We start from the raw sequence: 16,268 nt of genomic DNA on the forward strand, positions 1-16,268 counted from the left end.
GTGAAGTGACAGATACCAATATGCCACTATCAAGAAATAGCAAACCATTGATCAGAATAGGGATACATCCAGAACCCTAGTAATTCCCCCACCTTCTTCCTGTTTCTCTCTGAATTTTAGCACCTAAACTTTATTCTCATATTGCCGAGATTTCAGTCTCCCATATCTCATAAGCAAGAGTAAAGAGGGACACTGCAGAAAGTGAAGTGACAGATACCAATATGCCACTATCAAGAAATAGCAAACCACTGATCGTAACAGGGATACAATCAGAACCCTAGTAATTCCCCCACCTTCTTCCTGTTTCTTTCTGAATTTTAGCACCTAAACTTTATTCTCAAATCGCCCAGATTTCAGTTTCCCATATCTCATGAGCAAGAGTAAAGAGGGACACTGTAGAAAGTGAAGTGACAGATACCAATATGCCACTATCAAGAAATAGCAAACCATTGATCATAATAGGGATACGTCCAGAACCCTAGTAATTCCCCCACCTTCTTCCTGTTTCTCTCTGAATTTTAGCACCTAAACTTTATTCTCAAATCGCCCGGATTTCAGTCTCCCATATCTTATGAGCAAGGCATGTACAATTGAAGAACATATCAAAATATCCAGAGATCACCTCTCGACACCAAGATTCTTAACGTAGTTTGGCACTAACATAACAAATCACACTTCTCCCACAATCTTACTGGTCCACATGTAGAAACCATGGCAACGATCATAATGTGCACATTTCATCCTCCAAAATACCAGAGTGCTACAAGGATTATTATGATTATTATCTATGAATTCCTTTGGTTACAATCATTTTCAACTGAGGCTTAATATTTTCAGTTTAGTGGGGGTTGAGCTGAGCTATACACATTAGGAGACAAAAAAGAGATTATTGTTCATATCCGGTCTATAGCCCTGTGGGCATAGATATCCAGTAGTGATTAATAATATTGCTTCCTTAACTGGCTGATTAGTAGTCGTAGCTGGAATTCTACTAATTAAACATTAGAGTCTTATAAAATAGCTTTCTTGAAAACGTGCTTGCTCTTGATGAGCATCTATACGTCTGCCTCATTCCAAAAGGGATATGAGGCAGACACTACACCAGAATTGTGAGGATACTTTTTGAAATCTGCTGGCATCTGGAACTTCTCAGGGTCTTCTGAGTGGAGAAGCAGCGTGGCTCAATGGAAAGAGCACAGGCTCTGGAGTCAGAGGTCATGGGTTCAAATCCCAGGTCTGCCCATTGTCAGCTGGGTGACTTTGGGCAAGTCACTTCACTTCTCTGGGCCTCGGTTACCTCATCTGTAAAATGGGGATTAAGACTGTGAGCCCCCCATGGGCCACCTGATCACCTTGTAACCTCCCCAGCGCTTAGAACAGTGCTTTGCACATAGTAAGTGCTTAATAAATGTCATCATTATTATTATAGGGTGGCCACAAATGCTACTAATACAGGGCACTGTGCCATCACATGTGTGACACCAAGCACCCAGTGGCCATCATGGCCATTTTGAAGAAGTAGACTGATTTACCTGAACCTATAGAGGGATGGGGAGCATTGAGACCCAGTGGAAAGAACACCAACCTGGGACTCAGAGGACCTGGGTTCGAATCTCTGCCACTTGCCTGAGATGTGACCTTGAGCAAGTCACTTAATTGCCCTGTACCTTAGTTTCCTTCTCTGTCAAATGGGGATAATAATAATAATAATGATGGCATTTGTTAAGCGCTTAATATGTGCAAAGCACTGCTCTAAGCACTGGGGAGGATAAAAGGTGATCAGGTTGATGCACGTGGGGCTCACAGTCTTAATCCCCATTTTACGTATAAGGTAAGTCAGGCACAGAGAAGTTAAGTAGTAATGATAATAATAATGATGGCATTTGTTAAGCACTTAATATGTGCAAAGCACTGTTCTAAGCACTGGGGAGGATAAAAGGTGATCAGGTTGATGCACGTGGGGCTCACAGTCTTAATCCCCATTTTACATATGTGGTAACTGAGGCACAGAGAAGTTAAGTAATAATGATAATAATAATGATGGCATTTATTGAGCACTTACTATGTGCAAAGCACCGTTCTAAGCACTGGGGAGGTTACAAAGTGAGCAGGTTGTCCCACGGGGGGCTCACAGTCTTCATCCCCATTTTACAGATGAGTTAACTGAGGCACAGAGAAGTTAAGTAACTTGCCCAAAGTCACACAGCTGACAATTGGTGGATCCAGGATTTGAACCCACATCCTCTGACTCCAAAGCCCGTGCACTTTCTACTGAGCCACGCTGCTTCTCCTCCATTACCTATTCTCCTTCCTTCTTAGATTGTAAGCCCCATGTGTCAGACTTGATTAACTTGTACCACTCCAGTCCTTAGTAATAATAATAGTAAGCATAATAATAATAATGATAATTGTGGTATTTGTTAAGCACTTACTATATGCCAGGCACTGAACTAAGCACTGGGATAGATATCAGATAATTGGGTTGGGCACAGTTCCTGTCCCATATAGGGCTCACAGTCTTAATCCCCATTTTATAGATAAGGTAATTGAGGCACAGAGAAGTGAATCGACTTGTCCAATGTAACACAGCAGAGAAGCAGTGGAGCTGGGATTAGAACCCAGTTCATTCATTCATTCATTCAACAATCGTATTTATTGAGCCCTTACTGTGTGCAGAGCACTGTACTAAGTACCTGGGAAGGACACGTTGGCAACATATAGAGTTGGTCCCTACCCAACAACGGGCTCACAGTCTAGAAGGGGGGGAGACAGACAACAAAACGAAACAGGTAGACAGGTTCATTCATTCAATCATATTTATTGAGCACTTACTGTGTGCAGAGCTCTGTGCTAAGCACTTGGGAAGTACAAGTTGGCAACATATAGAGACGGTCCCTACCCAACAGTGGGCTCACAGTCAAGAAGGGCGGGAGAGGACAGGTGTTAATACCATGACAGGTGTCAATACCAGTTCCTTCATACTCCCAAACTCATGCTCTACCCACTAGGCCACTTTGCTTCTCTAGTACTTGGCTTGATGTATGCCATTGTTGTTATTATTATGACAGTGTTTCTCAAGGACAATCAATCATATATAGTGAGCATTTATTGTGTGCAGGGCACTGTACAAAGTGCTTGGGAGAGTACAACATAACAATATGACAGACATACTCCCTACTCACAACAAGCTTACAACCTAGAGGGGGAAAGGCATGAAGGCATTGGGTGGGGACGGACCAGCTGAAAAATCATATGACTGACCACTCACATGGGTTTTTTGTTGTGATATTGTTTATGACAATATCATAGGAACGAATCTTTCCCTAAACAATGTCTTCTGCTACATGAGATCTACATAATCAACTGGGGAATTACTAGTTGCGCAATGCTTAGTCTATGAAAGTCATCATCAGGCAGAAGTATTTTTAATAAGTCTTTGAAGGTCGAGAGAGAGATCAAATGGGGAATTACTAGTTGCGCAATGTTTAGTCTATGGAAGTCACCATCAAGGAGAAGTATTTTTAATAAGTCTTTGAAGGTTGAGAGAGAGATCATTTGTTGGACATGAAGAGGGAGGGATTTCCAGGCCAGAGTCAGGATGGGGGACTGGCAGTGAGACTGAGGGAGTAGGTGGGCATTAGGGGACCAAGGAATGTAGGCTGAATTGAAGTAGAAAACCAGTGAGGTAAGATAGGAGAGGGCAAGATGATTGAGTGCTTTAAAGCCAATGGTAAGGAGTTTCCATTTGATGTAGAGGTGGATGGGCAACCACTTGAGGTTTTTTAGGAGTGGGGAAACATGGACTGAACAGCTTTGGAGAAAAATGATTCAAGCAGCAGAGGGAAGTATGCACTGGAGGTGGGGAGAAATAGGAGGCAAGGTGGTCATCAAGGAGGCTAATGCAGTAATCAAGGTGGGGTAGAAGAACTGCTTGGATTGATGTGGTAGCAGTTTGGATGGAGAGGAAAGGGCTGATTTTAGTGATGATGTGTGTCGTGAGCGAGAGTGACTCCATCGTATATTATTTGACCCCGGGAGCAACAAGGCCAAAGGACGACTCCATCTTCTATTATTGGACCCCGAGAGCAACAAGGCCAAAGCACGACTCCATCTTGTATTACTGGACTCCAGGAGCAACAAGACCAAAAGACAATTTGGAGGAGAAACTGTATTATCTCTCTGAGGAGTTTTGGGGAGAGGAACTGAATTGTTTTGCTGAGGGCTTAAGGAGAGGCTACATTGATCTAGTGAGCAGGAGAAGGACTTCCAGATGCGGCTATGCCTGTGGAGGAATAGGGTCACCTCCCTCCCTGGCTTGTCCAGTAATGACCTAACAAGCAGAAGATAGCAAGCAATCCTGAGCATCCCCCTTCTGCTCAATCCCCGAGAATGATAGATAAAAAGGGGGAAAGAACTGGCCCTCTTTGTCCGGCTTGCCCAGTGTGGAACTACCAAAGTCATGCACTGAGACATCGATGGCTAACCATGCCTCAGCACCTAAGATTTGAACCGGGACGATGACAAGATGTGGGCAGTCTGACTCCTTGAAACTATCATCTTCACCAAGACTTGGGGCAAATCAGTTGGATTGGTAACTATAGGTGCTGTGCTTTGTATGTATGCGCGCGCGTGTGTGTTTGTATACATATGCGCCTAACCTCTGTTTTAGTAAAATAAAGCTTTCCGCTGTAACAGTGGTAGTTGGTTTTACTTTTTGGAATATGTCATTTGAGCACCCAAATAAAAAAGGGAGTCAAATCCCTTATTAAGGGCTCTTAGGTCAAGCGCCTGGTACTGTGGGGGAGCGATCCCTGGGCGGGGCTCATGATTTTGCGAAGGTTGAATCGGCAGGACTTGGTGACAGACTAAAAATGTGGGCTGAATGAAAGAGATGCATCAGATAATGCCGAGGTTACAGGTTTGTGAGACTATTACAATGGGAGACCAATTTCAATCTGCTACCTACCTAAAAAGCTGATTTAAATGGATTGTTGCTGGCTGATTCTTCCTCTTGCTACTCTTCCCACTTCAGACTGAGTGGAGGGACTCTGATTTCTACCCCGTTACACCTCATGAATGGGTTTTAACACACCACAGTTCCAGCATTTTCCCAGGTCTCTCTTTCATGATGATTTGGAGGGGGGCTGGGGGGGAGTCCTCTCCCATTTCTTGAGGGCTTTCTGCCTCTGACTTAGGTTAGAGGATTCCTTGAGCCTGTGGAGGTGTTGTAGAAGAACCCACACAGTTTCTCACTAGTTTAAGCCTGTGATTAAGAAGCAGCGTGGCTCATTGGTAAGAGCACGGGCTTTGGAGTCAGAGGTCATGGGTTCAAATTCCGGCTCCGCCAACTGTCTGCCATATGACTTTGGGCAAGTCACATCACTTCTCTGTGCCTCAGTTACCTCATCTGTAAAATGGGGATTAAAACTGTGAGCCCCCGTGGGGCAATCTGATCACCTTGTAACCTCCCCAGCGCTTAGAACAGTGCTTTGCATGTAGCAAGTGCTTAACAAATCCCATCATTATTATTATTATAAAGAGGCTAAGTAATCAATCAATTGATCATTTTTATTGAGCACTTACTGCAACACCAATGCACTTGGGTGTGTATTCCTTAAGATGCTATAATAATAATAATAATAATGATGGTATTTGTTAGGTGCTTACTATGTGCCAAGTACTGTTCTAAGCACTGGGGTAGATACAAGGTAATCAGGTTGTCCCCTGTGGGGCTCACGGTCTTAATCCCCATTTCACAGATGAGGGAACTGAGGCACAGAGAAGTTAAGTGACTTGCCCAAGGTCACACAGCAGACAAGTGGAGGAGCCAGGATTAGTACCCATGACCTCTGACCCCAAAGTTGGTGCTCTTACCACTGAGCCACGCTGCTTCTCTACTCACAGTACCCAAGTCCCACAGTCCTTATGTACATATCCTTAAACTGTCATTTTCCCTGTCTATAACTCCTTTTAATGTCTGTCTCCCCATGTAGAATATGAGTTCCTTGTGGGTAGGGATCATGCCTACCAACTACTGTTTACCTGCATGCTCTGAATCCAGGCAAGCACTCAATAAATGCCATTGATTCATTCATCATTCATCAACACCCAGTAAAAACAGTTGATGAATTGATAGTGCAAATGATGCTATCTAAGTAACATGGAAGAGTGCCATTAGTCCATGTCATATTTTATTATAGTTTGTAAAGAAAGGATGAGATTTCAACCATGTAATTCACTGTCCTATTGCATTCATTAAGGGATCAGGGAGAAGAGAAGCGTGGCTCAGTGGAAAGAGCACAGGCTTTGGAGTCAGATATCATGGGTTCAACTCCCAGCTCCGCCACTTGTCAGCTGTGTGACTTTGGGCAAGTCACTTCACTTCTCTGGGCCTCAGTTACCTCATCTGTAAAATGGGGATGAAGACTGTGAGCCCCCCCGTGGGACAACCTGATCACCTTGTCACCTCCCCAGTGCTTAGAACAGTGCTGTGCATATAGCAAGTGCTTAATAAATGCCATCATTACTATTAAGAGGATTCCATCCCATGAAGTTCTGAAGGAAGAGCAATAGAAAGAGGGATATAGAGAGAACAAAGCAGAATGGAGCAAAGCAAGAGTTTCCTATCTACTACCTCACTTGTACCCCCTCTCAGGGTCACACCTGGAGAGTTTCCAGAACTCTACCAGTCTAGGCTACAGGAGGGAGAGACAAGCAGAGGCCTACCCATTCCATCCCTAGCTTCGTCAGTGGCTAGCGAGTGGAAGACAATCTGCTTCAAGACAAAACTCACCCCTTCTGGGCGGCAGCAGGATGGGGGAGAGTCTAGGGCGGAGATTTGAGCTTCAGTGGTAAACCACTTCCCTATTTTTACCAAGAAAACTCTATGGCTGCACTACCAGAACGATTACAGATGAAGAGTGGGACGTTCTGGGAGAGATGTGTCCGTAGTGTTGCTATGGGTCGGAAACACCTTGGCGGCGTAAGACAAGACCTCAATTTGTAGATTAGATTCTTGGTCACTCAATCTGAGATGGGGGTAAGATCTCCAGTGTCAAAAACATTGAAGGAAAATGAATCAGTATCAATAGCAAATATTTCCAATACCAAAACACTGCATTTAGAATTGGAGTTAATCCATGGACATTAATCCCAATAGTCACTAGCCAACAAAAGGCTCAGAATCTAAGAAAGGGGAGAGTGGGTACCCAATGAGGCCGAAGTCAGCAATAAAGAAAGAATGGTAAGCAAAACAATTAGTGAATTCCTGATAACCTCAGGCTCCTCACTTCCCCCAAGTCCACGGTCTTTGAGTCAAACCACCCAAAGCTTCTCTGTATCACCAAGATCATGTTAGAGGGTTTTCTCCTACAGTAATATTTGGAGTCCAGCTCCCAGGAACCCACGTTTTGTCTCTAATTACACACTTTTCTGCAACTGCAGAAAATTGGCATTGGATTCCACAGGTTGTATTTTATCAGTTGACATTCAATTCCTGAGCATGTTTATTGTGAAATCTTCAGGCTACCAATAACAGGAAAACTGTTATCCTGCAGGTAAGGTGACACTTGGTATTTGAGTAGTTTTAAGATAAGTGCCTTGCCCTGTACACCTGGTAGGATTTGCTGTGGGATAATAGTTCAATTACCTAGGTAACATGTGTAGGTGAACTTAAAGAGTTTTGTTAACAACTGAATTCACACTTCAACATAATGTACATGGGAATTATGGGAAGAAAACTAAACTCTTGAAGGAGGGTTTTAGAAAGATGAAGGCCAAGGATAATTGGAGTCTTTCTTTGCATAGTTTATTAGCTGCCTCCTAGTAAATTGAATTTTTTATGAGTTTTTTTCAACTTTTTTTCTATATCTAGTATTTTCCTGCGTCAGTCCTGGCGTAGCATATAGTTGAAGATACAACATCAACCTAATTAAAAGAAAGTAGTGACTTTAAACTGGGATTTCCCACCACTGCATGAGCTTTTGAAAATATGCAACAAACTCTGGGTACCTGAATTCCTCCAAGTTCAAATGAGTTGTTATATTCAGTCTCAAATTGTTTTTGGAGCATTATAATTAATGTTTTTAAGACAAAGTGCTTTCCTTGGCAGTTAACGAAGTGGAGGATCTGGGTTAATGCTCTTAGAATTTTTTTTAACCCAAAAGAAAATGTGATGCTTCATAATTTCATGTAGGTTTTCAGATTTTGCTGGGTTCTGACTTCAGATTTTAGCAGAATTTCATTGTTTTCATAGTGTAAACAGTTTTCCTATAAAGACTTTTTGTTTCTGGAAAATTAAAACTCAACTCTATATGCTATATTAGAGGTCACACCTTCTAACTCTTTTATTCTAGTGTACCCAGTAAGCACCCAATAAATACTAATGATGGACTGATACATGCGCTCGGGTTCATTGAGCCAGATTCATCCATTATATTGGGTATGCCCTTTGCCAAAGTCAGGTAGTTTGAAAAATTGCAATTCCAAGGACAGACCTCCTTGGGACCCAAACAAATTCTTCAGCCAGCTTTTGTTAAAAGCTGGAAGTGTGCCAAGGAGAGTAAATAAAGAGTAGTTGAGATTCACTCAATTCTGAAAGTAATCCTGCTGTAATTGTGAAATCACATGAAATCAGTTTCCTGCAAACAAAAGTTCTCCAGTCCTAGTCTTCGTGGAGATCCTGGTGGAGTCTATGGGTACATTCTCCATCTGGGGCCCAATTTATCAGGTAGCCATATGACTTCTCCTGGGAATGAGAAGTGGCCAAAGGGGACAGATCCTGGTTAAGAGGGCAGGACTGGTTTTTCCCTGCCTACATCCTTCGATCAACATTTGGATGCAGAAGTTTGCCAATTAGTGCCTGGGAGGGATTCACATCCTCCCATCTTCCCTTTGCCTGCAGGATAAAGGAGTGTCTGATGCCCATGGTCTTTCCAGAATCACTAAACTTTGCGTGAATGGTTTGTGTTACTTTATGAAAACTGACAATTAATGAGAAGAATAAACTTTCTACTGTTACTTTAGGTTCAATTAGAAATAGAGAGACAACTAAAGGAATGAAAACAAGGGCAAATGCAAAATCAAACCAAAAAAGAAATGTTTTCTATTTTGGATGGCATTATGGTCTGATCAGTTAGAAAGCACAATTTCAGATTTTCTTTTAGCTTTTTTCAAGAAAACATGAAGTTAAAATCACATTTATCTATTTCCAGTGACATTTGGGTTTGTTTTAATATGCCTGTACATATTTCAAATAAATATCTGGAACTTTGAGGAAGATTACCCCCTCCCCCATTGCTATCTTAGTTTCTTATTCAACAATATGAATTAGAAACATTAGGATATTGAACTTCATCCTCTTATTCAATTCATCAATCAGTGGTAATTCTAGACCACTTGCGGTGTATAGAAAACTATACAAAGTACTCAGGAGAGTATGCTACTGTAGGGTTGGTAGAGGCAATCCCTGCCTTCAAAGTACTTATCATCTAGATGGGGAGGTAGAGGTTAAAATTAATTACAGATAGGGAAAGCAGAATAGTATGAGGAGATATATATCTATATCTATCTATCTCTATCTATCTATATATCTATATCTATCTATCTACAGTTATAGTTATAGATATAGATATATCTATGTGTGTGTATATCTATATCTAAGTATCTCTAGATATAGCTATATCTATAACTATAGATATAGATATAGGTATAGCTATAGATACACACATCAGGGTGCTGTGTGCCAGCAATGGAATGAGTCTCAAAGTGCTTAAGGGGTACAGATCCAGTGCTTAAGTGATGCAGAAAGGAGGGCGAATATAGGGAAGAGAAGAGTCAGTCAGAAAAGTCTCCTAGTATGGATTATGAATATACTAGGGTTCTGTAGTTGGAAAGGGTTTATCCGATATAAAGGGGAAAGGAGTTCATTCAGTCATTTAATCATACTTATTAAGCACTTACTTTGTGCAGAGCACTGTACTAAGTGCTTAGAAAGTACAACTCGGCAATAGAGACAATCCCTACCCAACAGCGGGCTCACAGTCTGGAAGGGGGAGACAGGCAACAAAGTAGAACAAGTACACAGGCATCAATAGCATCAAAATAGATATATAGGATTATATATATATATATATATATACATTATATATGTACATATATATATATACATCATTAATAAAATAAAAAATTGATAAATATGTACAAATTTACACAAGTGCCGTGGGGTGGGGAAGGAGGTAGAGCAGAGGGAGGGAGTAGGGGTGATGGGGAGAGGAGGAGGAGCAGAGGAATGGGGGGGGGGCTCAGCTTGGGAAGGCCTCCTGGAGGAGGTGAGCTTTCAGTAGGGCTTTGAATGGGGGAAGAGAGCTAGATGGGTGGATGTGAGGAGGGAGGGCATTCCAGGCCAGTGGTAGGATGTGGGCCCCAGGGGTCAGTGGTTGGACAGGCAAGAACGAGGAGCGGTGAGGAGATTAGCGGCAGAGGAGCGGAGGGTGCGGGCTGGGCTGGAGAAGGAGAGAAGGGAGGTGAGGTACGAGGGGGCAAGGTTGGTGGAGAGTTTTGAAGCCAATAGTGAGAAGTTTTCGCTCCATATGAAGGTTCATTCATTCTTTCGTTTAAACGTATTTATTGAGTGGAAGGTTAATAATAATAATAATAATAATAATAATAATAATGGCATTTATTAAGCATTTACTATGTGCAGAGTACTGTTCTAAGCGCTGGGGAGGTTACAAGGTGATCAGGTTGTCCCATGGGGGGCTCACAGTTTTAATCCCCATTTACAGATGAGGTAACTGAGGCCCAGAGAAGTTAAGTGACTTGCCCAGTGTCACACAGCTGACAAGTGGCGGAGTTGGGATTTGAACCCATGACCTCTGACTCCAAAGCCCGGGCTCTTTCCACTGAGCCACGCTGCCCCTCTAAGATCAATAGGCAACCACTGTAGATTTTTGAGGAGGGAGACTGACATGTCCAGAGTTCCAGTCAGGAGAGAGTATGTGAGCAAGTGGTCAATGTTGGGATTCATTCATTCATTCATTCAATCGTATTTATTGAGCGCTTACTATGTGCAGAGCACTGTACCAAGCACTTGGGAAATACAAGTTGGCAACATATAGAGACGGTCCCTACCCAACAGTGGGCTCACAGTCTAGAAGGTTGAGGGACAGTAAGTAGGTTGGTGTTTGAGGAGAAAAGTATGAGGGATGGGTTGTAGTGGGAGAGGAATTAGTTTATACAGGAGGAGAAGAGCTGACTTCCAATGGTTAGGAGTCTATTTGATACAGCGATGGATGTATTCTTTCCCAAAGTATACCAGAGGATACATTTTTGAGTTTTGGAATCCTTTGGGAGGGATTCTTTAACCTCAAGTCACCTAAATCCCTTTAGGAAGCCACCTATACTAATGGATTGCCCTCGGGTTTTTGAGGGCAAAGTCTAGTGGAGATTCTTAACATAGCAGAGCCAGCGGCTACTGATACCTGATTTGGGGAAAATACTCCAGTACCGAAACTCAAGCCCTGAGACCCCAGTGAATTTCCCTTTCCCTCAACTTGGCTGGTTTTGTTTCTTTTCTTCCATAATGATTTGGCACTGAAGAAAGCAAACAGCTACTTTCGTCCTTCTTGAATTCCTTACAGATTTGTTCTTGAAATAGCTAAATTATTAGCAAAATGGGCATTTGCAAGCTCTTGTTTCAATGAAGCATAGGTTATATGCCTCATATGCTCTCATATGCACATGTTCTCATTCATGCATATATTTACAGTGTTCATGTGCATTTGATGCCTTAATGTTGTCTTAGGGAACCTCTATGTCAATATGCGCTCCCTCCCTCCATCCATCCATATAACCAAGCATCCTCCTGGAAAACAAAATTGCACAGTTCCCGTGTCAACCCTTGACTGATGAGAAGCAGAATGGCCTAGTGAAACCAACATAGGCTCGGAAGTCAGAGGACCTGGGTTCTAATTCCAGTTCTGCCACATATCTGCTGTGTGACCTTGGGCAAGTCACTTATCTGAGTCTCAGTTCCCTCATCTGTAAAATGGGGATTAAGACTGTGAGCCCCACGCAGGACAACCTGATCACCTTGTATCCCCCCAGCGCTTAGAACAGTGCTTTGCACATATTAAGTGCTTAACAAATGCTATTATTATTATTATTATTATTGTTATTATTATTATTATTATTGTCTGCTGTGTAACCTTGGGCAAGTCTCAGTGCCTCAGTTACCGCATCTGTAAAATGGAGATTAAGACTGCGAGCCCCACTGGGGATATGGACAGTGTCCATCCTGATTATATTGTACCTACCCCAGCACTTGAAGCCCTGCTTGACACATTGCAAGCACTTACTTAACAAATGCCGCTATTATTGTGATTAGTATCATTATTATTACTACTATTCTTATGAGTTCATCTATCCAGTAGTTTTAGTAGAAGTGGAATTAATAGTAGTGGTATTTTCCAAGCACCTACTCAATGTAATATACTGAATACTAAGTGATTGGAAGAGTACAAAGAAGCAAAACCTATATTCCCTGCCCACAGAGTTTACAGTCTAATGTACATAGAATTGGCTTTCTTAGGCATTACAGGAAGAAACAGAATTAGTACTAATTGGACTCTTGCCATCAAACTGAATTAGATATTGAGCATAATCACACAGCCACACTCTTTACTGATTAACACAACAACAAAATAAAAATCATTCTTTTGCTTGATTTCTTCCCCCTAAACCATTCACATGGGAAACTTTGGTAGTCCTTTTTCTAAATTTTATATTGAAAGGGAAATCATTCAGATGTAAAACTGGCAATATGGACACTTTTTATGTGCTTTTTGTTTGCTTTTTTAGTGAGGGACTTCTGCATTATCACATCATCCTATGGCTTCACAGATAAGAAATAAGAACACCAAATTGCAACAATCTAAACCTCGCCTATTCCTTTCAGACATTTTAAGTGTGTCTGTCCCTAAAATGGGAAAAAGAATTGTGCTATTTCTACTCCTACCTGATTCTCAATCAGGGTTTTGAACTCTAACATTTCCAATATATAATTCCAATCTATTAACTCTACCCCAATATTACTCTAGACAATACTACACGATTACTGTTACTCATCCAATTACCGGTCACTGTCACTCTGCCATGACTATTGTGTTTCATCAAAATGTAAGAAAACCAATAAATAACAGTGAAATAAAATTAACCTGGCATGCTAGAGGATTTATTATAGCATTAAATGATATAGCTTCACTGGACTGTGATTATCACTTCACTGCAGGGAATTACAGCAGTTCAGCTAACATTTGCTCAAAAACGGGGAATAAGTAGGAATTAGTGCTGGAACCTCAACAAATGCATCTGGCAAGAGCTAACCATGGACGGGCCTATTAGCCATCAGTACAGCCCATAGACCACAGATGGTTTATAAACGTTCAGCATGTCGGAAACTTTTCTGAAAACCTGCCTTTCTTTCTTAGAAGCAGCATGGCTCAGTGAAAAGAGCCTGGGATTTGGAGTCAGAGGTCATGGGCTCAAATCCCAGCTCCGCCAATTGTCAGCTGTGTGACTTTGGGCAAGTCACTTAACTTCTCTGGGCCTCAGTTCTCTCATCTGTAAAATGGGGATTTAGACTGTGGGACAACCTGATCACCTTGTATCCCCCGAGTGCTTAGAACAGTGCTTTGCACATAGTAAGCGCTTAACAAATACCATCATTATTATTATTATTATTTCCCAGTACTCACCTATGAATTCAATTGATCTCCTCTTTCCACTATTAAAAAATGGTAGCTCACAAAACAACACAGTGGAAGAAAATGTCTCAAGGCCTACATCACTCTCACTTTGCAGCTAATATACAATGAAGACTCAGATGAGGAGACCTAAGATTTATTTCTACCTTTCCTGTAGTACACTGGTTCCCTCTGAAACCTTTACTACTAATCATAATAATGATGGTATTTGTTAAGTGCCTACTATGTGTCAAGAACTGTTCTAAATGCTGGGCTAGATATAAGGTAGTCAGGTTGTCTCACATGGGGCTCACAGTCTTAATCCCCATTTTACAGATGAGGTAACCGAGGCACAGAGAAGTTAAGTGCCTTGCCAAAGTCACACAGCTGATAAATAATAATAATAATAATAATAATAATGACGGCATTTGATAAGCGCTTACTATGTACGAAGCACTGTTCTAAGCGCTGGGGGGGATACAAGGTGATCAGGTTGTCCCATGTGGGGCTCACAGTCTTAATCCCCATTTTACAGTTGAGGTAACTGAGGCACAGAGAAGTGAAGTGATTTGCCCAAGGTCACACAACAGACATGTGGCGGAGCCGGGATTAGAACCCACGACCTCTCACTCCCAAGCCCAGGGTCTTTCCACTGAGCCACGCTGCTTCTCCTTTTAACACTGTACTACTACTATTCCTTACCACAATACTATACAAAATGCTCCCCAAAATGTGGTCATGTGGAGGCAGACTCATAAATTAACACAGAGATACCTGGCATTTTAGATGTGTTTTAAATCATTTTACCACATTACCAGCCCTGGCACAGAATCTCACAAGGTTGCGTTTTCCTTTGGAGTAAAATTTCAGAATATTCTCTGGACCCTTCTTCATCTGGTTTGTTATCATTGGGAATAATATTTTTAATCCTTTCAGACCTTCCTTAATAGGGATTTTGAGATAACTAGCAGGATGCTATGTAAAAGACTAAGATTCTCAGGAAAACAATGAGCCGACTGTTAATGAATTCCGTTTTTCGGATTTATTGGTTAATAGAAAATGAAAACCTGGAAGTCCATTAATGATTTTAAAAGTTTTGAACTTCTAAAACTATAATAGTGAGCTAAACACTATCAGAAAGAGAAATGATTATTTTTTGGAGAAAAGTGAACTCCCAGACTCTTGAAATCTCTCTATTGAACTTCTAAATGATAATCCCTGAATCCCATGACCCTGAATGTGTTAACGTAACTCTGAATGAGGAGCAATTTTCAGTAGACGAAGTCTCTCCAAAATGATAATTATCATTCTACTAATAACGGGTACTTTTTTCTTTTATTAGTAGAAAAATGCTTCTTTAGTTAAATCAACAGTAATGCCTGATTGTTTGAAAATCAATTTCCCTTTTTTTTAGGGCCAATCACTTTTGCCATCTGCAGTATACATGAAGAGAATGTAGTCAAGTCATGTACTAACCTACCTTTTCAAGACGTATGTTTGTTCTGTTGGAAGATTCGGAATTAATTTAAATTGATACTAACAAATGAGTTCACCTTCTTCTGAATTCAAATGGCTAACAATTGATATATCCAAAGTGAGGCTTCTGTGTTTCTATTCATCATATTCATACAAAAAATGATTGGCATCATAATCGCTGTATGTGTTAGATGTTTATGTTATTGCTAAGAATAGCTTCATTCCAGAATATCTGTCTAATGAAAAGATAAAGTAAGTTATTACTACTACTATGGTGTAGGTCAAGCACAGTTTTAAGTCCTGGGGTAGAAATAAGTTAACCAGATCAGACACAGTAACTGCCCCACGTGGGGCTTACAGTCTAAGAAAGATGGAAAACAAACATTGATTCTCCATTTTACGGATAAGGAAACAGAGGCAAAGAAAAGTTAAGTGACTTGTCCGAGATCACTAAGCAGAGGTGAAATTAGAACTCAGGTCCCCTGATTCTCAGCCCCGGGCTCTTTCTACTACGGCATGCTGCTCCTCAATCTCTCTCTCTCTCTCTCTCAATATATATAATATATATTATAATATGTATATTATGTACATTACATATAATATATTATAATTTATTATAGTAGTATATTATTTATATATCTGCCAGTTCATTCCATAAAGGAAAACAACTTTGAACAAATCCTTCCTTCACCAGTGAACTTCCATCCATTATGGATGATTTATTCTCTACCTTTAGTTTAGTCTTTGGTTGAAAGGGACAGCACAATTAAAACCATAGATGCAATCTATCTAGACTATAGTTCCACTTCTCTATTCTCCAATATGGCAGGTGTGCAAACACAGGTGACCTGCCACCCTCAGTTATCCCTTTCTGAAAGAATGAGGTTGAATTAAAATTTCTATCCAGGGTCTAAGGATGTGTGCCTGGACACGTGGACATTTTTGTATACATGCACCAATAACCACTCCACACCCTCCCACCACCTTCCCCCCATGTACACATGCACACAAAGATTAATTGCTTTTGGAAATCTTTTCAGAGTTAGCCAT

At 41.2% G+C, this 16,268-nt stretch overlaps 1 protein-coding gene and 1 non-coding gene across 3 annotated transcripts in view; one reads left to right on the top strand and one right to left on the bottom strand.

Annotated features, from left to right (window-relative positions):
- The window catches only part of PCDH11X (protocadherin 11 X-linked), a 1,230,124-nt gene that overhangs the window by 92,540 nt on the left and 1,121,316 nt on the right, over positions 1–16,268 (bottom strand). The gene's annotated exons all lie outside the window — the stretch shown is intronic.
- On the top strand, positions 6,646–6,783 carry LOC119930341. The gene has a single exon (XR_005451818.1). It is a non-coding gene; the product is annotated as a small nucleolar RNA SNORA7 (small nucleolar RNA).

Source organism: Tachyglossus aculeatus, chromosome 6 (genome assembly GCF_015852505.1).
Source record: "Tachyglossus aculeatus isolate mTacAcu1 chromosome 6, mTacAcu1.pri, whole genome shotgun sequence".
In the NCBI taxonomy this organism is placed as follows: Eukaryota; Metazoa; Chordata; class Mammalia; order Monotremata; family Tachyglossidae; genus Tachyglossus; species Tachyglossus aculeatus.